General features: G+C 36.1%; 1 non-coding gene across 1 annotated transcript; it reads right to left on the bottom strand.

Annotated features, from left to right (window-relative positions):
• Window positions 1-6,279: 6,279 nt before the first annotated feature.
• LOC141662250 (small nucleolar RNA R71) lies at window positions 6,280-6,386 on the bottom strand. Its single transcript, XR_012550373.1, has one exon. It is a non-coding gene; the product is annotated as a small nucleolar RNA R71 (small nucleolar RNA).
• Between the last annotated feature and the right edge of the window lie 18,899 nt (window positions 6,387-25,285).

Below are 25,285 nucleotides of genomic sequence, written 5' to 3'. Positions count from 1 at the left end.
TAGAGGGAGATCTTTCATATATTTCGATATCCACCCTATAATATGGAGTAAAAAAGCCAAAATAAGTGATTTTAGCCCTTATAAAAAATAAAACGGATTCTTGAACCCCCTTCACGCTCATGTCACGTCGAGGTACTGCCGAAGAAAAAACTGCAAAATCCGATCCAATTTATTGTAATCGATTAGTTAACATGTATATTTTCAGTGTTGCACCTAGCTTATCCATCTACTCTACTTTTGAATCTTTCGGAACATATAATTGTAAGTTAAATTCTTTTGGATATTATTTACTCATTCAACAATGTATTTGTGTTATTGATGCATTTAATTTATATATAATAGTATTGTTAGTTTTGATGGATATGTGTGTATGTGTATAATTATAATTTATCATGACCGAGTACGCACTTTTGTATTTATTTTCTACTATTTTTTAAGATTAATCAAAGCTGGGAAATATTGTATTATCAATACTGATATTACTATTCTTCAAAATTATGAATACTATCGTGTTAAATTTTATATGTTATTATTGTATTTTTATCACTTTGAAAGACTATGTTTTTTTGATTAAAAAAATTAGAGTTTCAAATTGTCTTTTATAATATTATTTTAACTATAGGTAGTATACCGTGGCTCCGTCTCATTATGACACGTTTGTGCATTTAATTCATTTTTATGGCACAAACTTTCAAAAACTTCCAAATATGGCACATAACACCACTTCTCATGGTTTCTGCCACTAACACCCAGAGGAAGTGGCGTTCCAAGGTTATATTTTTTATATTTTTCCTCCTTCTCCCCCATTATTCCTTGGTTTGTACAGGTTTTCTTAAGCAAGATGGAAGCTGTATGTATAACTCAATAATGATGGTTTGGATAATTCAATATAGAAAAAAAGGACTTTGAAATAATCTATATTTCACTAGAATCAGTATAAATTGTCTACTGAGCATATACATGATGATTTTGGTAGCTATAGTGAAGAAAACGTCAACAGGGATCCATATGAAGTTCATTAACATGTTCAGGCAACGGAGGAATAAGGTTGAAGTCATTCTAAGCAGTTATCAGGATCAGTATGAAGACCTCAAGGATTCTAAGTGAAGTTGTTTGTATCTGGTAAAAGACTTGACAATGATTTGAGAAGATATAATACGAAGGCCTAAGAGCGGAACTAGGCACCTGTAAACCAGACCATTGCACTAGGTGCCAGTGATTCGTGAAAGGAAACTAAGTACTATCACTAGGAAGATTGTTAAGTGAGGATTCATATCTGGATATACAGGTTTTATGGTTTATACGAAGACTCAAGAGAGAAGACTTGAAGATAGGACAACTCAGGGAATGCAATGTTGTATGAAAACTAAGTCAAAGTGATTGCTACCTTGTAGTAGGAGTCACCCTGGCCAGCATATTGATTATCAGATGAAAATCCTGGAAATACAGTTAATATCTCAGTACAGGAACTGTTTTTGACTCAGTATGAGCATCTGGGAATAAACTAGAGCAAAAAGAAGTTCATGAGTGCATGTTTTACACCCTGGTCGCAGTAAAGATTTAATTAGTTTTGCATGGTTATTTTCTAAGGCAAAATGATCCTCTTAGCTATACTAGTGCTTGGAGTCGCTAGTAAGAATGATATAGAGAGAGAAAAATGCACCCATGTGCTTATATGGCCCACATCCTAGGTTGCACCACTCACAACTAAGCCTTCCTAGCTATAGTGGTCACAAGTAAGGTATTAAAGGGTTCTAGGAATCGCAAGTAACTTGCTTTACTTCCTTGGAGTCGCCACCTAGTCCCTTCCAAGGAGATTCGGCTTGTTACTTAGCCTGTTAATAGGTACTTGGTCGCAACTTAGAGATGCAAAGAAATAAGGGAGTAGTTCTATGTGCAAGTAACTCCCATGGAGTGTAGTAGTCGCCAGCTAGCTGTTAATTTAGTTCCAAGGAGTCGCCACCTACATGGACACTCAGAAAATTCTAAGGCAAACTCCTTGTTCCTCATCCTAGTCGCCACTAACAAAATAATCCAAGGGAGAATTACTTTGTATGCGTAAGTAAGGAAGAAACAAGTCTCACGGATGCAAGTTGGCTTAAAATTACAAGGTGTGAATTTAAAATAAATGGATATTAAGATGCCACATGTCCTTCTCTCTCCTGAATACCTACCAACCTATATAAACAATTAGATGCATATTGATTTTGTATGTCTCCATTCTTGAATATAGCGAAGCTCCTTTAAAATATATTCAGCATTTTGAAAAGCTTAATTTCATAAGGAGAGGTCATGCCCACTTGTTTACTCACCATGTAAATCCTTACATATTAGATACACTCATCATTTATAGCTTCTTGATTTTATTGATTAATCATTTGATAAAAGCTATGAGTTTTTAGATTGATAGATACAAGACATAGATTTGATAGCTTATAGTTTGTATTAACTTTATCTATTTGTAACTTTGAATATTTTTTCAAAGGTGTAAGCAACCCATTACGGTTTAGTTTCTTAATATAAGAATAATTTCGTGAATCTCTTTGTTTGTTTATTTCATTTTCATAGTTTCATATTTTGTTGCATTATTTGTTGAAAAATGAAGAACATACATTCACCCCCTCTATATGTCTCTTTTGGACCTAACAGGTTTTGTAATTCTAAATTTTTTTATCAAGGTCCTGTTTTTTAACATTATTATTAAATAGTCCTTGTTTGCCCCGACTTTACCCGGGGTTTGTCTTAGGTAATGAATACAACACAGGGGGTTAAGGTGTTTTGGATATTTTTAAGGCTTTTTGAATGTTTGTTAGTTGGTGAATAGAGCAGATAAAAAATGTAGCAATATTATGTTAACTGAAAATAAACAGTGCACACAATATTAAAACTCATTTAGTTTTGCATTAAAATCAAGCTAGTGTTTTGCTACAAATCCTGGGTTCTTTGTAAGTAAAGAACTCAGCTTCTTCCTTAAGAGAGTTGCAAGAAATTCTAGATCTGTTTGATACAATTAAAAACAAAGGACTGATGTTTACTTTATAGATTAGTAAACACAGGTTTACACAACATGCAATAAGATGTAATAAACTCTACTTTAAGTTATCTCTAAAGCTTTCCATTTCCAGCTTACTGTATCTTTGCAAATCCTGTGAAACTGTGACTTTCCTTTGTCAGTAATCTTGGCCTTTAATCTTGTACTCTTCAAGCTACTTTTGTAGAATTTTCAATCTAAGTGATTAGATCATTTGTTGATTAATAATATTGAATATTTAACTTATCTGCATTATGTACTTGAGCTTCATATCGAGATCCCCAGTTTGATCTATAGAGAACTGACATCTCGATAGGTATAATGGCTTATCGAGATCTCTTAGTTCTCTATAAGTGTTTGACTTGTCAAGGTCTCTGAGGTCTCTATAAGTGAACTTTGGCTTGTTGAGGTCTCCAAACTTCTGCATGTAGGAATGACTTGTCGATATCTCTGAGATCTCTATAAGCATTTTGACTTGTCGATATCTCTGAGATCTCTAATTAGAATTTGACTTGTCCATATCTCCAATCTTCACATCTTCATTTTGACTTATCGATATCTCTGAGTTCTCTAATGCATAAATGACTTGTCGATATCTCAGAGATCTCTATATATATTTTGACTAATCGATATCTCTGAGATGTCTAATGATAATTTTACTTGTCGATATCTCCAATCTTCATGTCTTCATTTGGATTGTCGATATCTCTGAGACTTCGCTATAAGCTATTTTGGACTTCTCGATAAGTCATTCTGGAGTTCTCGAATGACTTCTCTATATGACTTGATCTGTGACTTGTAGATATATTGCTTAGAATATTTTTTCCAAAATAGATTTATTCAACTCCAAGCTTCTTCACAATTTATCCGAGGCATGATCTTCTTGATCTTCTTCCTGAGTTTATTTTTAGGCTTGAGACTGTTTACAGACAAATACTTCAGTCTAATCTTTAACATTTTTTCGGACTCAAGTAATACGGTACAAAATACAAATTAAGATTATCATACAACTAATTCTTAGGGTTGTCAATTTGACTTAGTCTTGTATTAGTGCAGGAATTTCTTGCACAATAATCTCCCTCAAGTACAACTTTTATACCTTGAATGATTATATGAGTTTGATAAATATATTCATTACATGAAATCCTCATAGCCTGGCTCAATTCTAATGAGGTCCTTAAGATTTACTAGCACTTGAAGTTCTTCTATGATTTCATTACCTCTTAGAGCTTCCAGAAGTTTGAGTGATAAGTGGATTTTATATCCACTTGGAATGCTTTATTACAAGCTTAAATTGGTGTTTTGGACTAAAGTTGTTGGTATTTTGATGTGTTTTTGTGTTATTGCATTTCAGGTATCAGTTATATAAAGAAAAGAGCTTTTAAAGAAAATATGATAAAAAGTGATCAGATTTGGAAGCCAAGGCCATTGTCAAGTTGTAGAGAATCTCAATAGATTCGCGTGGGCAGTTGAATCGCCTAATTCTGACGAGTAGAACTCAAGTTATGGCCAAAACAAGATTTATCAGAAATTTTTCCAGACAGGAGCTGAGCGCCCGCCCAGGAGAGCTGAGCGGCCGCCCAGGAGCTGAGCGCCCGCCCGGAGAGCTGAGTGGCCGCCCAAGGCGCGGCTGTCGCTGATTTCGCTGAAAAAGCCTTTTTTAAGTGGAATTTGACGATTTTAAGGGTCCAGGTCCACTAGGGGCGTATATATACTTAAAAAAAAGGGTTTTCATCATCCAGGAAGATTGGGATACCAAGGAGAAGACCTAGAAGCACAGAACAACTCCGAAAAAGAAGATCTTGTTTTTAACTTGTGATTCTTTGAATTAGTTGTAACTTTGGATGCTCATTTTCATTCTTGTTGAACCTAGATCTCATTTATTCATACTTTAATTATTATTCAGTTTATTAAGACCTTGTTTATACCATGCTTTCATTGGAACCCATGGTGACGATGCATTTAATTATGGGCTAATCTTTATCATGGGATTCTAGCGGATTTACTTATGGATTTCAATAATTAATTTGTTTTGATATCTTGATGTGTGGTGATTGATTGATATCCTAGTATTGGTTGTGCTTATTCATCTTATGTGCATAGCTAACATATAAGATAGCGTGTTAATCTCTATTAAAAAAAGCAACAGTGAATATAGAGGTTTAGAACTTGCCATGCTAGCATAGGTTCATGTATGTGTATGCATGATTCGTAGGTAACTCTAACCATTTTACTTTCCCTATGTAATCATTATGGATAACTTATGCTTAAACCGTTATGTTGTCAAATTCTATAGACATGTAAGGTCTCAATATAATTGGTGCCTATTTAGCTTCTATCTCTTTTGTGGATGTCTGGTAGAATGGTACTCGTGCAACGAAAGTTGGCGTTTATCAGTTTCGTGTTATCTGATTAGTGTCATCACCATCACATGCTAAGGTTAAGAACAATAAGGCTATTGAATTTTAATGAAGTTAGAAACCCATGTTTGTCATATATAGTAATTCTAACCTCAATTCTCTTAGTTAATGTTATTTAGTATAATCTCTTAGTTTAATAAAAACCCAATTTGCTATTTGTCTTAGCATTGAGTGATAACCATACATTGTTGCATAGGTGCATAAATTGAACTTAACCTAAACCGGTCTATGTGGGAACGAATCTGATTTATATCTTATACTACTTGTGAACGCGTATACTTGCATGAATATTAGGGCGTGTTTTCGCCCTAACAAGTTTTTGGCACCGCTGCCGGGGACTCAGTGTTAATGTGCTTGTCATCAGTGGTCGTTAAAGTTCACTGAATCGGATTCTTTTACTTTCACGGTTTATTTGTTTGTGTTTCAGGTACTCATTACAATGGGAGATCCAGCAGCACGAACGAAAGCCTTGATGGATTTTTCTCAACCCAAGATCAATGACATTCAATCTAGCATTATTCGGCCAGCTATCACATCTAATACCTTTGAGATCAAGCCTGGTATAATTCAATGGGTACAGACTTCAGTCCAGTTTGGGGGTTCTCCAACGGAAGATCCCAATATACACATTAGGGATTTATTGAGATTTGCGACGCCTTCAAGTTCAACGGTGTTTCTGAAGATGCTGTGAAGCTGAAACTGTTCCCATTCTCTCTGAGGGACAAGGCTAAGAGCTGGTTACACTCTCTACCAGTTGGTTCGATTACTATGTGGGAAGATCTTGCTCAGAAGTTTCTTACTAAATTCTTCCCTATGGCGAAGACAGCTGCAATCAGGAATGCTCTTACTCAATTTGCGCAGCAATTAGGAGAATCTTTATATGAAGCTTGGGAGTGCTACAAGGAGATGCTTAGGAAGTTTTCTCATCATGGAATACCTGATTGGATGATCATCAATTATTTTTAAAATGGGTTGGGAGCACAGTCCAGACCCATGCTAGATGCAGCAGCAGGTGGAGCATTATGGGCAAAAAACTATGAGGAAGCTTATGATCTAATTGAACTGATGGCTGCTAATGAATATCAGTATCCAGCCCAGAGATTGCAACAGAGCAAGGTAGCAGGAGTTCTTGAAGTGGATATAGCTACAGCTATCACTGCTCAACTAAAGGCATTGTCTATGAAGATCGATTCTCTGGCTAACTATGGTGTTAAGCAGATAACCAGTGTTTGTGAGCTGTGTGCAGGTCCGCATGTGAGGGAGCAATGAGCTATATCTAGTGACTCAACTCAGTTTGTGAGCAACTTTCAGAGATCACAGCAGCCAGTTCCTGCCACTTATCATCCTGACAACTGGAATCATCTTAACTTCAGCTGGAGCAACAATCAGAATGCGATGCAACAGCCGTTCCAGTAGTTTGGAGCAAAACAATTCAATCCTCCTGGTTTTCAGCAACGATTTGCACCAAGACAACAACTCCAACTTCAACAACAAAATCATGATGCGGGTCTATCTTCGAATGAAAAATCTGAATTGGAGGAGTTGAGGTTTATGTGCAAAAACCAGGCTCTTATATGCCAAAGCCAGGCTATTTCTATGAAGACTCTGGAGAACCAAATAGGACAAATTGCTAATGTCTTATTGAATCGACCACCAGGAATGCTTCCTAGTGTTACAGAAGCCAATCCAGGCAAGGGGGAAGTTGAAGAACAGGTGAACGCCATCACCTTAAGGTCTGGAAAGGTTGCAAGCCCCAAAATTCAGCAAGACGAAGAGCCTGAAAAGTCTCAAGTTCCGGAATCTGAAGTTGTGGCTGAAGAAGAAGTGCAGAAGGAAGCAGAGGTGGAACCAAGGAAGACTACTGTGGAACACACTCCTCCTGAGCGTAATAAAGGGGAGAAACAGATCTATCCTCCACCTCCTTTTCCTAAGAGGCTGTAGAAGAAAAAGCTGGATAAGCAGTTTGAGAAGTTTTTGAAGGTGTTCAAGAAACTTCATATCAACATAACTTTTGCTGAAGCTCTTGAACAGATGCCTAGCTATGCGAGGTTTATGAAAGGTATTCTCTCTCGTAAAGTGAAGCTCGATGACTTAGAGACCGTTGCTCTAATGGAGGAATGCAGTGCTGTGCTACAACAGAAGTTGCCTCTGAAGCTTAAAGATCCTGGAAGCTTCAGTATTCCTTGCACCATCGGAAACTTGTCGTTCGACAAGGGTTTATGTGATTTAGGAGCTAGCATCAATCTGATGCCCTTATCCATCTTCAAGAAGCTTGGTCTGCCTGATCCGAAACCAACATACATGTTATTGCAACTAGCTGACCGTTCCATCGCTTATTCACGAGGTATAGTGGAGGATGTCTTGGTCAAGGTGGATAAACTCTTCTTCCCTGCTGACTTTATAATTCTTGATTTCAAGGAAGATAAGAAGATTCACATCATCTTGTGAAGACCATTGTAATAACCCCAAAATTTTTGAACTTTTAGTAACCCTTATGAATAGTGTTTTGCTGATTATGCTGAATAAGAAAACTTTCCATGCCACACTATGTAGGGGTTCTTCTATTGTTATTCTGAGATCTTATTAGTACTTTATATGGGATATAAGTGTATGTAAAGGTCGTCAAAATCCAAATTCGAACACTTTGATTTTTTCCGAAAATCCACCAGATACCGAAAGAATTGAGTATAAGGGAACAGGATAAAAAGGATTTAAATTCAAGGATTATAAGCGGGGATCATAAAAGGAATATAATGTATTGAGAAAGGTTAAGGGAACCCAAGTAATAATATCCCGGGTATGATCCCTCAAACGATAAACGAAAATGAAAGTTAAGCGAACCGTATAACAGATCAGCAGTCATTAGCCAAGCAATTAGGAGCTAATCAAAGAGGTTAGTGAGGATGATATCATCAAACCAATAAGAAGAGGACAAGCATAGGAAGATGACATAAGAATGATGACCTAAGCATGACCAAAAAGGAAGGAAGGTTGGTTGATTATAAACCACACAAAATTCACCATGGTTAAAAGGTAATAAATCAAAACAAAAGTGGATCAACCAAGCCAAAAAAATCAAAAAACACAAAAACAAAGTTGACTCTCATTATTCAAGAGAAGCTCTCGGCTTTTCTTCTTTTTCAAAGAGGAAAATTTCAAAATCCAAGATCCAACCATTGTTAAATTGCAAGGTAATTATCCAAGGTTCCTTATGATTAGTTATGGCTATCCTAGGAGTTTAAGCTCCAAATTCCTTCACAATCTCTTTCAATAAATCATTTAAGAAGAAAGTGAATAGTGTTTTCAAGAAATTTAAATTGTTTGATCTTGTGTTTTTGGTTAGATTAAGCTTTGGTAAGGACTTTCAAGGGTGATTCCAAGCTCCTAAGTTACTCTTACTCACCAAGGAAGGTATAATCTCTTAACCTAGCATTGTTATTGAATATTAAGAGCTTATTATGAGTAGGATAGTTCATGAGAAGCATGGTGATTGAATATGTAGAGATTAGTTGGTTTTGTGATCTTTTTGGAGTTGTAAATCTTGGTTATTAGTTAATGAACTTAAGAATAGTTTTAGTTCATGTTTGAGAATAATATAAATTGGAAAACTTGAGGTGTTGGGGCTATTGTAGTGATGTATGGATGGAGTTTGTTTGTATGGTTGAATTGTGATTGATTTGTGGTTGATTTAGAGTAGGATAAAATTTGGTAATCGCGTAAACATAGCCGTCGTAATGCCCGATTTACTTTAGACTATTTTTGTTCTTAAAATCAGGACCCATTAACTCACTGTTAGGTTTTGACCATTGCCATGATTAGATAGTTCATGTTATGAGCTTCATTTTGATATGTGGTTCGCTTGAATCCGATGTAAGGTACTCGCGAAGGAATTGCCTTAAAACTCTAAATGGTTAATTTATTAAAAATGGTGGAGCCGAGGGTACTCGAGCGACTTAAGAGAATCGTTGAGCGCAAAGCGAGCGTTAGAGTCTAATTGGTTAAAGTATAGATTCATAAGCGACTTTGGTTTAATTCCAACTTATATGTTGTTTATAGGTTACCAGACTCGTCCCAAGCCATTTATCACCCCCAGTCGCTCAGGCAAGTTTTCTACCCGTTATACTGTTGTTGTGATGTAAATATATGTATATGCATTATCTTGTGATAAGTGCATGATTGTTATTAGCAAAGTCTTGCGATATATTGGAGCATGTGATATGATATATATATATATATGCATGCCTGTTTTGTAATCTTGATATTCTATTATCAATTCAATTGCTTATAAGTTGCATAATACCTATGCTAGAGATAAGCAGTAGTTGCGTATACCCTTAGTATAAGGGACCCAAAGGTGAACATTTTCTAAACCGGGAGTCGATGTTCCCGAGTATAATATATATATATATATATATATATTGATATAGTTTTCAAAACTATTAATCGAATAAGGTTTATTCGATAACTTTATTTTTATTAATGAATATTATTTTGAATATTCATTCAAGGGCTTATGAATCCGTTTATTCATATTAATGAATATTATTTTGAATATTCGTTCAAGGGCTTATGACTCCGTTTATTCATATTAATGAATATTATGTTGAATATTCATTCGAGGACATATGACTCCGTTTATTTTATTTAATGAATATTATTTTTTTGAATATTCATTCGAGGACTTATGACTCCGCTTATTTATTAAATAATATTCTTTATTTTATTAAAGAATAATGTGTCGATAATCAAACTTACTTTTGATTATTCAAATAAAGATAGTACTTTCGTATAAGTATATCTTTGGTTATTTAATATTCATTTCAAGTATAAGTTTTAAAACTTCTACTTTGATTATATTCAAAAAGATCATCCTTATGGGAATATTATTTAATTAATAATATTCGGATATTTTCTAATATATTGGGACTGATTTATTTCATTAAATCAGTATTACTCCAAACATTCTTAAAAATATTTTCGAGTCTTCAAAATGATTTTTAAAAAAGTTAGGGCGGATCCCAAAACTCATTTTTATATTTAAGATCTTCCTGTCGAAGGGGATTTTAAATACTCGCTCAAAACCTGAGGGATCCGGCTCTGTGGTGTATTTTATACAACAAGGTTGCTGTTTTGATAAAAGAGTTTTTGATTACTTACCCAACACTCAGGAAGTAAAATTCTTGGAATAAGTTAATCCATTAACAGGCATCGCCTGGGAAATATCGATGAGTTTTCCTTTCCAACTAGATACGACTTCTTGGTGGAGCCGTATCAACAAGTTTCTACTTGGGGAAAGGGGGGACGAGCTTTACGTTTCAGAGTCATGGATTTCATCTGAACTAGGAGTGGCGTAAGTGGTCGAGTGGCGCCGGCCCAGCCTTATTATATTGGCCCAAATGGCCTGGAAGTTCCGCTAAGACGATCCATTCCTTAGGAGTCCAGTGTTCGGTTGACAATTAAATCTGACAGGTTCTCCTCTACATGTAGAAAATGGTGGGGTTGCACTACTGCGACTGATCATCGTAAGTGGTCTTCCTGGAGCGGAAAACTCCCGTAATGAGTTCATCATCCAGTTGGATATTTCTGCAACACTACCCAGAGCACTTCGATAGAAAGGCTACGGATGGGTGATTGCTGAGGCATTGACAGGGTCAAATGGTTATAATGATGTTTCCCTCAAACGAAGTATCTCGTAACTTCATTTCTTTTAAATAACATTTCAAGGATTGAATCTATTCAAGTCTTATATTGTAGTCTCATCTATGTGATGAACTTTCGAAACTGTTTATACCTTGAATGGTGGTGGTTCAAGTAGTATTCGGAAAAGATATAAGTATATTGGAGTATCTTGTAACTTCATCTTTTTAACTTATATCTAGTAAATGATTATCTTATGTATGATAAAGATTTTCAGATAAACATTGAGACAAGGTTAGATATATGAGATCACCTTGCAATGATATTTTTATACAGTTATAAACTGGAACTCTATGTATATTATACATGTCAGAGGATTTCAAAGATTTTGAAAAGTATATATGTATATATATACTGAATATTTTGCGACTTGGTCGCGTTAAGATAACAAACTTGGTTCATTTCTTTTTGACCAAGACTTTCATGAGTACTATGAGAATGCTCATATATTGTTAATTATTATACATATTATTTAGGAGGGCTTGTTGCTCACCCTTGCTTTCTTCTTTCATCACACAACAACAGATAGACAAGATGAACAGGATCAAGTTCCCAATTCACGAGCGGATAGGAAACGTTCCGCAGTTTCCTGTAGGCGTTGATGCCATTGTAGCTGAGGTAGGGTCTACCAATAGGCTAGGCTTTCAACTATTGATGAACCATACTTATGTATATTATGAATTGTAATAATGGCAAAGAATATGTAAATTATTCAGAAACCCTTTTGAGGTGAAATGGTTTATAATTGTGGAATAAAATGACTTGTGTTATTTTTGGTTTTCATCTCTTAGACTATAACTTGTGGTGTGTGTGTGTATATTGTGGGGTCACAGTACGCAGCAGTTGGTTGATTGTTAAGGTTAAGTATTATTAAGGGAAATGGAACTCGTGACAATCCGAATCCCCGACCCCGGATTTGGGGGTGTTACAGAAATGGTATCAGAGCTAAGCGTTTTAAACCTCAGAGATGATGTGACGTTAAGATAATAAGTTCACTAAGATAATAAGAACTCTTGCCAAGTTAATAGTCGGGCTACCTAACGTAGTACTGACAGTTAAAACCCTTATGGGAACCCTTATAAATATTATGATAGAAGCGTAGTTCGTTATCGTATATGGTAGCGGGACTCTGAACCCTGAGGTTGAGGAGCAACAGCGCGATGATGTTTTATTACTAATTGGGGATCGGATTGTGGATCCGATAGAGCGTCCTAACGCAGGACCGGATGATGTTCATATTGAGGATGTAGCGGTTGAGGATGTTGTCCTAGAAGGGATTGTTGCTGAGGAGGATCTCGTGGAGGATCCCGACAAGAATGAATAAAGGACCACTGAGGAATTGATGACCATGGTTAGGGAAACTACCAGAGGTAGGATTGGCCGGTCACTACCGGAGGTTCGTTCAAGTTTGTAAAGATAGTAGCCCCTTTAACGTGGCTTACTCGTAAGACTGAGAAGTTTAAATGGACAGAGAAATGCGAGAAAAAGTTTTAAGAACTAAAGCAAAGGTTGGTGACGGACCCTATGTTGGCGTTGCCGGATGGAAAATGAGATTTTGTGAAGTGTAGTGACGCTTCGCATAAGGAATTAGGGTGCTTCTTATACAGCACAGTAAGGTAATCGCGTACACGTCAAGACAATTATGGGAATATAAAATTCGATATCCCCACCCATGAGCTTGGGCTCGTGGCAATAGTTTTTCCCTAAAGATTGGAGGCACTACGTGTATGGAGAGAAGTGCGAGATTTATACAAGCCATAAGTGCTCTAGTGCATTTTCACGCAGAAAAAGCTCAACATGTGCCAGAGGAGGTGGTAGAGCTAATTAAGGTTTACGATTATGAGATTCTTTATCATCCAGAAAAAGCCAATATGGTGGCTAATGCCTTAGTAGAAAGGAGAGACTCAAGATGATAATGTCTTTGGGAGAATTGATAAGAGATTTCGGGAAAATGGAAATAGAAGTGAAGGTAACCGGAGCCGGTACCGAAATGTTGTTTGAGATTGTAATGCAGCCCGAATTATTGGAAAAGATCATATTGTGCCAATAAAAAGTGATGAATAAAGGCAGAGAGCCAACAAATAGAGAAGAGATTAATACCGAGAAAGATGATAAGGGAATAATGAGGTATTCCTACAGAAATTGGGTTCCAAACGTTCAAAAGCTTAAGGACGAGATCTTAGATGAAAGCCATATTTCGAGGAATAAGATTTAGGGCAAACCCTGAATGTGATAGTCAGGGAGGTCGCCATCAAGAAAGAAAGAACCCATAATATAATGAAATGAAAAACAAGGATTTTTAATGTATAAGATAACCCCGATTATGGGAGAAGGTTGGAACATTTCATACTGAGAAAACAAAAGTCGAACAAGATAGGGAGAACCATGATGGTACTCCTATTGGGCAATTCATGGACCTACCTAAACAGAACTTAGACTATTATCCCCAACCACCATCCTGAGGAAACAATGCGGTGAGAAATTCTTTCAGGACCTTTAAGTCACTAAGCTCTCAGAGTTCCAAGGAACAAGCTGACCCAGTCGAGGCAAGAGCCTGGCTAAAGGAAAAATAGGAATCATTTGAGATTCTAAATGATTGATGAATCACAAAAGACTGTTTTTGTCACTAACCCTCCTAAGAGAGAGGCCACCCGCTGGTGAAAGTCCAAGGAAGGCATGGAGCCAGAGGTTATAATAAACTGATTAAAGTTCAGTCAATTGTTTTCGGGAAAGTATTTCCCAAGGTTATGGAGATAGTGTAAAAGCTTTAGAGCCAAAACAAAGACGGACGAGTATGATGAATTATGAATCTAAGTTGTAAAAGTTGTCAAGATTCGTTCTGAGGACACGAATCCCAGAATGACGTGATGTTTGAAGTAAATGATTAGTGGGTTCATGAAATGATTGTAAGAGAAAGGAAAAAAAACTGAAGTGGAAAGGAATATAAAGACAATAGAGTTTGAGGAATGATAAGAGAGTTGGGTATGAGGAAACCCAAAAGGCTCGTAGCAATAGAAATAGAAAAGTATGTAATCGTCAGGATGAGGGTGATTCATCATGAGTTAAAAATTGATGGTTGAAGGCATAAGAGATACATATATTTTATCCCCTGTAAGTTGGGAGGATTCGAGGAAACCTTGAGATAGTTCGAAGGATAATTAATGAGACGCGGATAGACTGAGGAGACAAGAAATTAAGACATTAGGAAAATTGGATGAAGGAGTGACCTTCAAAAATATGAAGTGTAAGACCGGGGGCATGATACCCAGAAAGGGAGACGCCAGGTATGAAAGATACCCCAACATTGAGATGACTGTTGAGATAAACAACAAAAGTAAATAAGGATTTATTAAGAAGAAGTTCACGTTGAACACGACCAATATCTTCCAGAACATCCATGTGATCATTACCAAATCAGGAAAGAAAAGTGGATAACCATTTTTATCTTTTGGAGGCCATATGGATTGACCTCAGCTTGAATAAGGATGTTATTGTGAAATTTGGTATAGACTATCGAGGTGGAAATGATTGAATAAGATACCCTTCTCAGTGATATATGACTGGATTTATCCATGGAAGGATGTAAGTACCTTTTTAAAGGTGGAATTAAGGATAAAACCCCGATAACTTGAAATGAATCCTAGGGGAATGCATAAAGGTTGGCATTTCACTCTTAATAGGGACAGCATGAGTTTTGACAGTATGAATTGAAAAGGATTAAGGTAACAAGAACCTTTAAGGATCAGTGGAGAAATTTTTCAGAAGTATATAGACAATGATTCTGGTATTAGTAAATGGTATCTTGATATGCCCTTTGCCTAGGGTGTACCTGATGAAGGATGTAAGGATAACCTTAGAGGTTTTATAAGGAGAAAGGTAATATTCAAAGTTCTCAAGAATAGAAATTTTGATAAAGGAAATATGACATAAGTATAATAATGCCAGGTGGGCACGTGTTGAACCATAAGAAAGTATAGATCGACCCAATGAAGGTCGAGATTGGTGAAAACAAGTAGGACCCAAGATAAGAGACGCCCTAAGTATGATCGAGAGTCAGTCGTGACAATGTTAACCTCTAAAAGACCGCGGCAATAACTTATGGAAAAATGGTGATTTTTTTTTTCACCAAAGCGTAAGGAAGAGCATTTTCATACAAGCAGTGATTGGAAATGAGGTAGAAAATTTAGTTGAAGATCATTTAAAAGACATTGATTGTAAGGAAATTTTACTATCAGGAAAGGCCAATGAGGTGGCCGACACTTTAAGTGTAAGAGGACAATTATAGGCGCGTGCCAGAGGAATACAGTGATAATGGTTAAAGCCGTGAAGGTTGTATTATGGTTTGGAAGATTGACATTCCTTCTGATGACTGTGCAATACCCAACCGTAATAGTAGTTTGGTAAAGTTTAATTCGTATAATCGCCATGAGCGGGCTATCTGTCTTAAAAGGTACTATCTTGAGAATAAGTCAGGACTATGTTTCAAAAAGGACTAAACAAACCTTTGAGTTAAGTCTTCTATTGAAGGAATATGATTAAGAATGGTATTAACCTGCTATCGTTGCTTTCATTGAAACTTTTCTGTAATTTTATCTGCTTCACGTCATAAATATACTTCAGGATCAGGAGTGTTCTTCATGAATCGTGAACGATGATCATGTTACCTCCTTAGAAGAATTTGATACGATATGTATGGACTCCATATTGTTAGCTATGAAGATTTCATGGAAAATGAATGACTACAGTAGGTCAACGGTGGACCATAGTAATGCAGGAATGATTCTACGAGTAATGAGCCGATTACTTGCAACCGTGAGAGTTGTATTGGAATGGATATTGAGATTGAGTACCACTAATCGGGTCGTAGTGGTGTATAAGTTATCATTGATGGACTAATTAAGTAGATTATCTACCTATTGAATACTTATTCCTTCTTATAAATAGAGAGTCGTATTACTATACGAGGAAGGTTGCGGTGCAAGCATAGAATTCTAGTAACGATGATGTATAGAATGAGATCCCAGATTTGATTTTCGATGTCGAGGGAGTTTCAAAGGTGATTGTGTATAAGCTCGAGGAAGAGCATGGGTCCATAGAATGATGGACGGTATAGCAAAAATATTTAAGCATGTGAAATGCGATGTGATAATACTTGATGTTGATATATATACGTATATGATTTGTTCTCCTATGACAAACCTCTATAGTTCAGAGGTAGATTCCAAGCCAGATATTTTGTGGCAGTATATTTTATATATATACAATTCTCTTCAATTCGTTCTTTTCTCTCCTTTTCATTTCATATAAGCTGAGAAGAACAACCCTTCCAGAAGGGGAGGTATTGCCGAATGACTATCTATCTGTGTGATAGAAGCCTAGTAGGATACCATCTATTGTTTAATTACTTTTCAAGTACTAAAGGCTGGCCACCTTCTGTACTAACTATGCGATATAACAAGTGTTCATGATCATAGTGATCTCTCAATAAATTTTTTTACTTCTATATGAAGGACTAAGCTTTCGAAGATGGAAGCAGCTAAAGGAAGTAGTATCAGGACGGTGGTATTATGATTCTAACGCATTCGTGATACTAAGGTTAACGTGGTTATTAAAAGGTTATAGAACGCTAACGAGCAAAAGTGTAACTAGTATAGTATTATGTACGGAAGATAGTAATGACTACAAACTGGAAAAGAATGGGTATTGAGAAGTAAAAGCCATAGTGCTAGAAGCTATTATGAGAGTATGTGCAATAGACTTGAATGAATTTAGAATGATCACTTAACGCAGATTGAGTTTTCTTACGATAATAGATCATATGTCATTATCGAGATGTCGCCTTATGAGATCCTTGAGGGAAGACAATGTCGATCTCCCTTATGTTAGGATGAAGTTGCTTTAGCGCAAGATGCTCGGACCCGCAGTAGTCCAAAGGACCAAGGATATAATAGATCTAATCAGAGGACGGCTGATAGTAGCCCAAGATGGACACATGAAGTATGTTGATTTGACACGAAATGACAAAGAGTAGGAAGTAGGGGACCTAGTGTTGTTATAGGTATTCCTTTGGAAAGGATGGATGTGGTTCGGAAAGAAAGGAAAGCTAAGCCTACGAATTGTTGGACCCTTGGAGGTATTAAGACGTATTGGGAAGTTAGCATATGAGCTATCCCTACCCCCGAACATGTAGCAAGTTCATAATGTGTTCCACGTATTAATGTTAAGGAAGTGTAATTCGGATGCTAGACAAATAGGGGCATATGAGCGCATAGACATGTAACCAAACGTAACTTATATGGAGCAACCAGGAAGGGTTATAGATTGAAAAGGAACAAGTGCTTGGGAGAAGGGCTATCAAACTAGTCAGAGTTTGATGGTAGAACCACAATGTGGGAAGATTGACTTGAGAGTTAGAAAGTGCAATGCTAAGAAAGTATCCCTATTCATTTTTCCTGATTCCGGGACGGAATCCTTTTAAGGAGGGGAGACTGTAATAACCCCAAAATTTTTGAACTTTTAGTAACCCTTATGATTAGTGTTTTGCTGATTATGCTGAATAAGAAAACTTTCCATGCCACACTATGTAGGGGTTCTTCTATTGTTATTCTGAGATCTTATTAGTACTTTATATGGGATATAAGTGTATGTAAAGATCATCAAAATCCAAATTCAAACACTTTGATTTTTCCCAAAAATCCACCAGATACCGAAAGAATTGAGTATAAGGGAACATGATAAAAAAGATTTAAATTCAAGGATTATAAGCGGGGATCATAAAAGGAATATAATGTATTGAGAAAGGTTAAGGGAACCCAAGTAATAAGATCCCGGGTATGATCCCTCAAATGATAAATGAAAACGAAAGTTAAGCGAACCGTATAACAGATCAGCGGTCATTAGCCAAGTAATTAGGAGCTAATCAAAGAGGTTAGTGAGGATGATGTCATTAAACCAATAAGAAGAGGACAAGCATGGGAATATGACATAAGAATGATGACCTAAGCATGACCAAAAAGGAAGGAAGGCTAGTTGATTATAAACCACACAAAATTCGCCATGGTTAAAAGGTAATAAATTAAAATAAAAGTGGATCAACCAAGCCAAACAAATCAAAAAACACAAAAACAAAGTTGACTCTCATTATTCAAGAGAAGCTCTCGGCTTTTCTTCTTTTTCAAAGAGGAAAATTTCAAAATCCAAGATCCAACCATTGTTAAATTGCAAGGTAATTATCCAAGGTTCCTTATGATTAGTTATGGCTATCCTAGGAGTTTAAGCTCCAAATTTCTTCACAATCTCTTTTAATAAATTATTTAAGAAAAGAGTGAATAGTTTTTTCAAGAAATTTAAATTGTTTGATCTTGTGTTTTTGGTTAGATTAAGCTTTGGTAAGGACTTTCGAGGGTGATTCCAAGCTCCTTAGTTACTCTTACTCACCAAGGAAGGTATAATCTCTTAACCTAGCATTGTTATTGAATATTAAGAGCTTATTATGAGTAGGATAGTTCATGAGAAGCATGGTGATTGAATATGTAGAGATTAGTTGGTTTTGTGATGTTTTTGGAGTTGTAAATCTTGGTTATTAGTTAATGAACTTAAGAATAGTTTTAGTTCATGCTTGAGAATAATATAAATTGGAAAACTTGATGTGTTGGGGCTGTTGTAGTGATGTATGGATGGAGTTTGGTTGTATGGTTGAATTGTGATTGATTTGTGGTTGATTTGGAGTAGGATAAAATTTGGTAATCGCGTAAATATAGCCGTCGTAATGCCCGATTTACTTTAGACTGTTTTTGTTCTTAACATCAGGACCCATGAACTCACTATTAGGTTTTGACCATTGCCATGATTAGATAGTTCATGTTACGAGCTTCGTTTTGATATGTGGTTCGCTTGAATCCGATGTACGGTTTAGGAGAAACGACCGTTTTAAGTAACGGCGTTTCGCGACCGAACCATTACCCCTCGCCTTACTTTGAAACCTTGGTTAAGGACTTTAAATGACTAATTGGAGTATGAAACATTTATGTAAAGTGGATTAGGCAGTTGGTAAGGTACTCGCGAAGGAATCGCCTTAAAACTCTAAATGGTTAATTTATTAAAAATGGTGGAGCCGAGGGTACTCGAGCGACTTAAGAGAATCGTTGAGCGCAAAGCGAGCGTTAGAGTCTAATTGTTTAAAGTATAGATTCATAAGCGACTTTGGTTTAATTCCAACTTATATGTTGTTTATAAGTTACCAGACTCGTCCCAAGCCATTTATCACCCCCAGTCGCTCAGGCAAGTTTTCTACCCGTTATACTGTTGTTGTGATGTAAATATATGTATATGAATTATCTTGTGATAAGTGCATGATTGTTATTAGCAAAGTCTGCGATATATTGGAGCATGTGATATGATATATATATATGCATGTCTGTTTTGTAATCTTGATATTCTATTATCAATTCAATTGCTTATAAGTTGTATAATACCTATGCTAGAGATAAGCAGTAGTTGCGTATACCTTAGTATAGGGGACCCAAAGGTGAACGTTTTCTAAATCGGGAGTCGATGTTCCCGAGTATAACATATATATATATATTGTTAAAATTTTCAAAACTATTAATCGAATAAGGTTTATTCGATAACTTTATTTTTATTAATGAATATTATTTTGAATATTCATTCAAGGGCTTATGACTCCGTTTATTCATATTAATGAATATTATTTTGAATATTCGTTCAAGGGCTTATGACTCCGTTTATTCATATTAATGAATATTATGTTGAATATTCATTCGAGGACATATGACTCCGTTTATTTTATTTAATGAATATTATTTTTTAAATATTCATTCGAGGACTTATGACTCCGCTTATTTATTAAATAATATTCTTTATTTTATTAAAGAATAATGTGTCAATAATCAAACTTACTTTTGATTATTCAAATAAAGATAGTACTTTCGTATAAGTATATCTTTGGTTATTTAATATTCATTTCAAGTATAAGTTTTAAAACTTCTACTTCGATTATATTTAAAAAGATCATCCTTATGGGAATATTATTTAATGAATAATATTCAGATATTTTCTAATATATCGGGACTGATTTATTTCATTAAATCAGCATTACTCCAAACATTCTTAAAAATGTTTTCGAGTCTTCAAAATGATTTTTAAAAAAGTTAGGGTGGATCCCAAAACTCATTTTTATATTTAAGATCTTCCTTTCGAAGGAGATTTTAAATACTCGTTCAAAACCTGAGGGATCCGGCTATGTGGTGTATTTTATATTCGCAACAAGGTTGTTGTTTTGATAAAAGAGTTTTTGATTACTTACCCAACACTCGGGAAGTAAATTCTTGGAATAAATTAATCCATTAAAAGGCATCGCCTGGGAAATATCGGTGAGTTTTCCTTTCCAACTAGATATGACTTCTTGGTGGAGCCGTATCAGCAAATTTCTACTTGGGGAGAGGGGGACGAGCTTTACGTTTCAGAGTCATGGATTTCATCTGAACTAGGAGTGGTGTAAGTGGTCGAGTGGCACCGGCCCAGCCTTATTATATTGGCCCAAATGGCATGGAAGTTCCGCTAAGACGGTCCATTCCTTAGGACTCCAGTGTTCGGTTGACAAGTAAATCCGACAGGTTCTCTTCTACATGTAGAAAATTGTGGGGTTGCACTACTGCGACTGATCATCGTAAGTGGTCTTCCTGGCGCGGCAAACTCCCGTAATGAGTTCATCATCCAGTTGGATATTTCTGCAACACTACCCAGAGCACTTCGATAAAAAGGCTACGGATGGGTGATTGATGAGGCATTGACAGGGTCAAACGGTTATAATGATGTTTCCCTCAAATGAAGTATCTCGTAACTTCATTTCTTTTAAACAACATTTCAAGGATTGAATCTATTCAAGTCTTATCTTGTTGTCTCATCTATGTGATGAACTTTCGAAATTGTTTATACCTTGAACGGTGGTGGTTCAAGTAGTATTCGGAAAAGATATAAGTATATTGGAGTATCTTGTAACTTCATCTTTTTAACTTATATCTAGTAAATGATTATCTTATGTATGATAAAGATTTTCAGATAAATGTTGAGATAAGGTTAGATATATGAGATCACCTTGCAATGATATTTTTATACAGTTATAAACTGGAACTCTGTGTATATTATACATGCCAGAGGATTTCAAAGATTGTGAAAAGTATATATGTATATATATACTGAATATTTTGCGACTTGGTCGCGTTAAGATAATAAACTTGGTTCATTTCTTTTTGACCAAGACTTTCATGAGTACTATGAGAATGCTCATATATTGTTAATTATTATACATATTATTTAGGTGGGCTTGTTGCTTACCCTTGCTTTCTTCTTTCATCACACAACAACAGATAGACAAGATGAACATGATCAAGCTCCCAATTCGCGAGCGGATAGGAAATGTTCCGCAGTTTCCTGTAGGCGTTGATGCCGTTGTAGCTGAGGTAGGGTCTACCAATAGGCTAGGCTTTCAACTATTGATGAACCAGACTTATGTACATTATAAATTGTAATAATGGTAAAGAATATGTAAATTATTCAGAAACCCTTTTGAGGTGAAATGGTTTATAATTGTGGAATAAAATGACTTGTGTTATTTTTGGTTTTCATCTCTGAGACTATAACTTGTGGTGTGTGTCTGTATATTGTGGGGTCACAGTACGCAGCAGTTGGTTGATTGTTAAGGCTAAGTATTATTAAGGGAAATGGAACTCGTGACAACCCGAATCCCCGACCCCGGATTTGGGGGTGTTACAACCATTCTTGGATACAGGCCGAACTATGATCGATGTACAAAAAGGAGAGCTTTCGATGAAGGTTCACGATCAAAAGGTCACTTTTAATGTGTTCAAGGAAAAAAAGTTACCCACAGCTAAAGAGGAGTGCTTTAAAGTAGTGCAACTATAGGTTTTGAATGCACCTTCGTGGGAGAAGAAGTTGGATATGCCATTCGATTCTCTTGGGTTAGCAGAGCTGAAAATTTCTCAGGAGCGTCTCGAGTCGTCTATTGAAGATGCTCCCACACTTGAGCTCAACCCACTGCCAGATCACTTGAGTTATGCATTCTTAGGTACACCCCCTGACAAGGGGTTGAGATATATTTTTGATGATATAGAGGGTGGCCGAACGGATCCTCCAGTGTCTACAAAGGGTTTTTCTCATGCGCAGCAGGCAGTTGATAGGATTGGTGTTGGTGATGCGCAGTACAGGAGATTGACTAGGAGTATGGAGGCCATGCACGACATTCACTGTCGTTTTGCTGTATATTTGACACACGCTTTCGGTACTCTTGTTCGAAACACTAGTGGCGAGGTTGATTGGCCACCTGATCCTCCACCCGAAGAGGGTGATCTTTCTGACGACTAGGTATGCCTGAAATCCTTATTATTACCTTCAATGAGGACATTAAAAATTTTAAGTTTGGGGGTGATAATGTAAGGATTAGTAGTGTGTGTCCATATAGATTCATATAGATATATATTGCATGTTTAGTTGTAGTTTATTCATATTTTTGTATGATTGTTCATTTACGATATATTTGTTTGTTTTTATGTGATTTCATATAGTTGCATTTGCATGCATATTTAGCATGATCTCTTAAGATGAACTATGATATTTGATAAGTTGATGTTGATTTCAGTGTGGTGATGACGAATAGAGGGATGTTGAAGTCTTAATAAATTGATTTGCATGCCAGAAACAAATATTTTCACAAGTCTTATAGGGTTGCTTTTAATCTAGATCATGATCATACTTGTTTGTTGTTGAGATTTAATCACTTGGTTATATTTAGAATTTGTGATATTCTCGTAATGACGTAAAAATGCTGATTTTTTTATCTGGAGAAAAACTTGGATTTCATTGCTAGTTGTTGTAAGGCTAGGCGTCAAATGGCTAGTAGCCGACTCATATTTTTATGAGTAGTCTAGGGTTGAATAAGATAGAGTGAAACACACTCATTCAGAAATTATTGAAAAAAAAAGAAAAAAAAGAAAAAAAAGAAAGAAAAAAAGTATGTGTTTATGCATAATTGATCAAGAGTGAGCTCTTTAATACTCGAGTTATTAAGTTCTAGGGGACTTTGTACCTAGTGACCTAAGGCTTTTATAGTCTGGGATCCGCTAACCTAACGCTCGCTACATGGGTATTATTGCATAAGTCTTTTGGGACCTCATTCATTGCACGGTCAAATAAGCATCTTTGCTATGTGTTCAATAATAGTGTGAATCCTTGTATAACTCTAGTAGAAAGGAGGTGTTGTGAGTCATAATGCGTTTATTGTCTATTCTGTTTATAAACTTTTGATTGTTTCGATGATAGATAAGTTATGGTTATTGATCTAGTATCGAGAGTATATCTGTTAAGCATCCACACACGCACGTTTCTGGTTTGTGAGTTGGTTTGTGGGATTTATTCGAACTCTGTTTCAAGTTATTGCATTCTTAGAGGCATTGGCTTTTTCATTTGGTTATGGTTATTCTGAGGGGATCGATTGCAATATCATTTAGTTGCATTCATGTAGTTACATTCATGCATTAGGTTTGTTTTGTAGTTTTGAGTCTGTTTATGCTTGAGGACAAACATCGATTCAAGTTTGGGGGTGTGATAAGTGGATTTTATATCCACTTGGAATGCTTTATTACAAGCTTAAATTGGTGTTTTGGACTCAAGTTCTTGGTATTTTAATGTGTTTTTGTGTTATTGTATTTCAGGTATCAGTTATATGAAGAAAAGAGCTTTTAAAGGAAATATGATAAAAAGTGATCTGATTTGGAAGCCAAGGTCATTGTCAAGTTGTAGAGAATCTCAATAGTTTCGCGTGGGCAGTTGAATCGCCTAATTCTGACGAGTAGAACTCAAGTTATGGCCAAAATAAGATTCATCAGAAATTTTTCCAGACAGGAGCTGAGCGGCCGCCCGGAGAGCTGAGCGGCCGCCCAAAGCGCGGCTGGTTGCTGATTTCGCTGAAAAAGCCTTTTTTGAGTGGAATTTGACGATTTTAAGGGTCCAGGTCCACTAGGGGCGTATATATACAAAAAAAAGGGTTTTCATCATCCGGGAAGATTGGGATACCAAGGAGAAGACCTAGAAGCACAGAACAACTCCGAAAAAGAAGATCTTGTTTTCAACTTGTGATTCTTTGAATTAGTTGTAACTTTGGATGCTCGTTTTCGTTCTTGTTGAACCTAGATCTCGTTTATTCGTACTTTAATTAGTATTCAGTTTATTAAGACCTTGTTTATACCATGCTTTTATTGGAACCCATGGTGACGATGAGTTCAATTATGGGCTAATCGTTATCATGGGATTCTAGCGGATTTACTTATGGATTTCAATAATTAATTTGTTTTGATATCTTGGTGTGTGGTGATTGATTGATATCCTAGTATTGGTTGTGCTTATTCGTCTTATGTGCATAGCTAACATATAAGATAACGTTTTAACCGTAATGTTGTCAAATTCTATAGACATATAGGGTCTCAATATAATTGGTGCCTATTCAGCTTCTATCTCTTTTGTGGATGTCTGGTAGAATGGTACTCGTGCAACGAAAGTTGGCGTTTATCAGTTTCGTGTTATCTGATTAGTGTCATCACCATCACATGCTAAGGTTAAGAACAATAAGGCTATTGAATGAAGTATTTAATGAAGTTAGAATTCCATGTTTGTCATATATAGTAATTCAACCTCAATTCTCTTAGTTAATGTTATTTAGTATAATCTCTTAGTTTAATAAAAACCCAATTTATTATTTGTCTTAGCATTGAGCGATAACCATACATTGTTGCATAGGTGCATAAATTGAACTTAATCTAAACCAGTCTCTGTGGGAACGAATCTGATTTATATCTTATACTACTTGCGAACGCGTATACTTGCGTGAATATTAGCGCGTGTTTTCGCCCTAACATTGAGCCACTCATCTAATGAATAACCATTCAGGTAACCAGCTCTGAATCTTGAAAATCTGCCAGCTTTTATATTTAGAAAATGTCCATCCTTAGAAAGTTTTCTCATCCTCTTTGCCTTTAGCTCATTTGATCTTTGTTCATTCTTGCAAGTTCTTCTACATATCTTCTATCTTTTTCTTCCTTTTCAG

Source organism: Apium graveolens, chromosome 5, assembly GCF_009905375.1.
Source record: "Apium graveolens cultivar Ventura chromosome 5, ASM990537v1, whole genome shotgun sequence".
NCBI lineage: Eukaryota > Viridiplantae > Streptophyta > Magnoliopsida > Apiales > Apiaceae > Apium > Apium graveolens.
The sequence above is the reverse complement of the archived record's forward strand: the minus strand, read 5'-3'. Positions and strand labels throughout refer to the sequence as shown.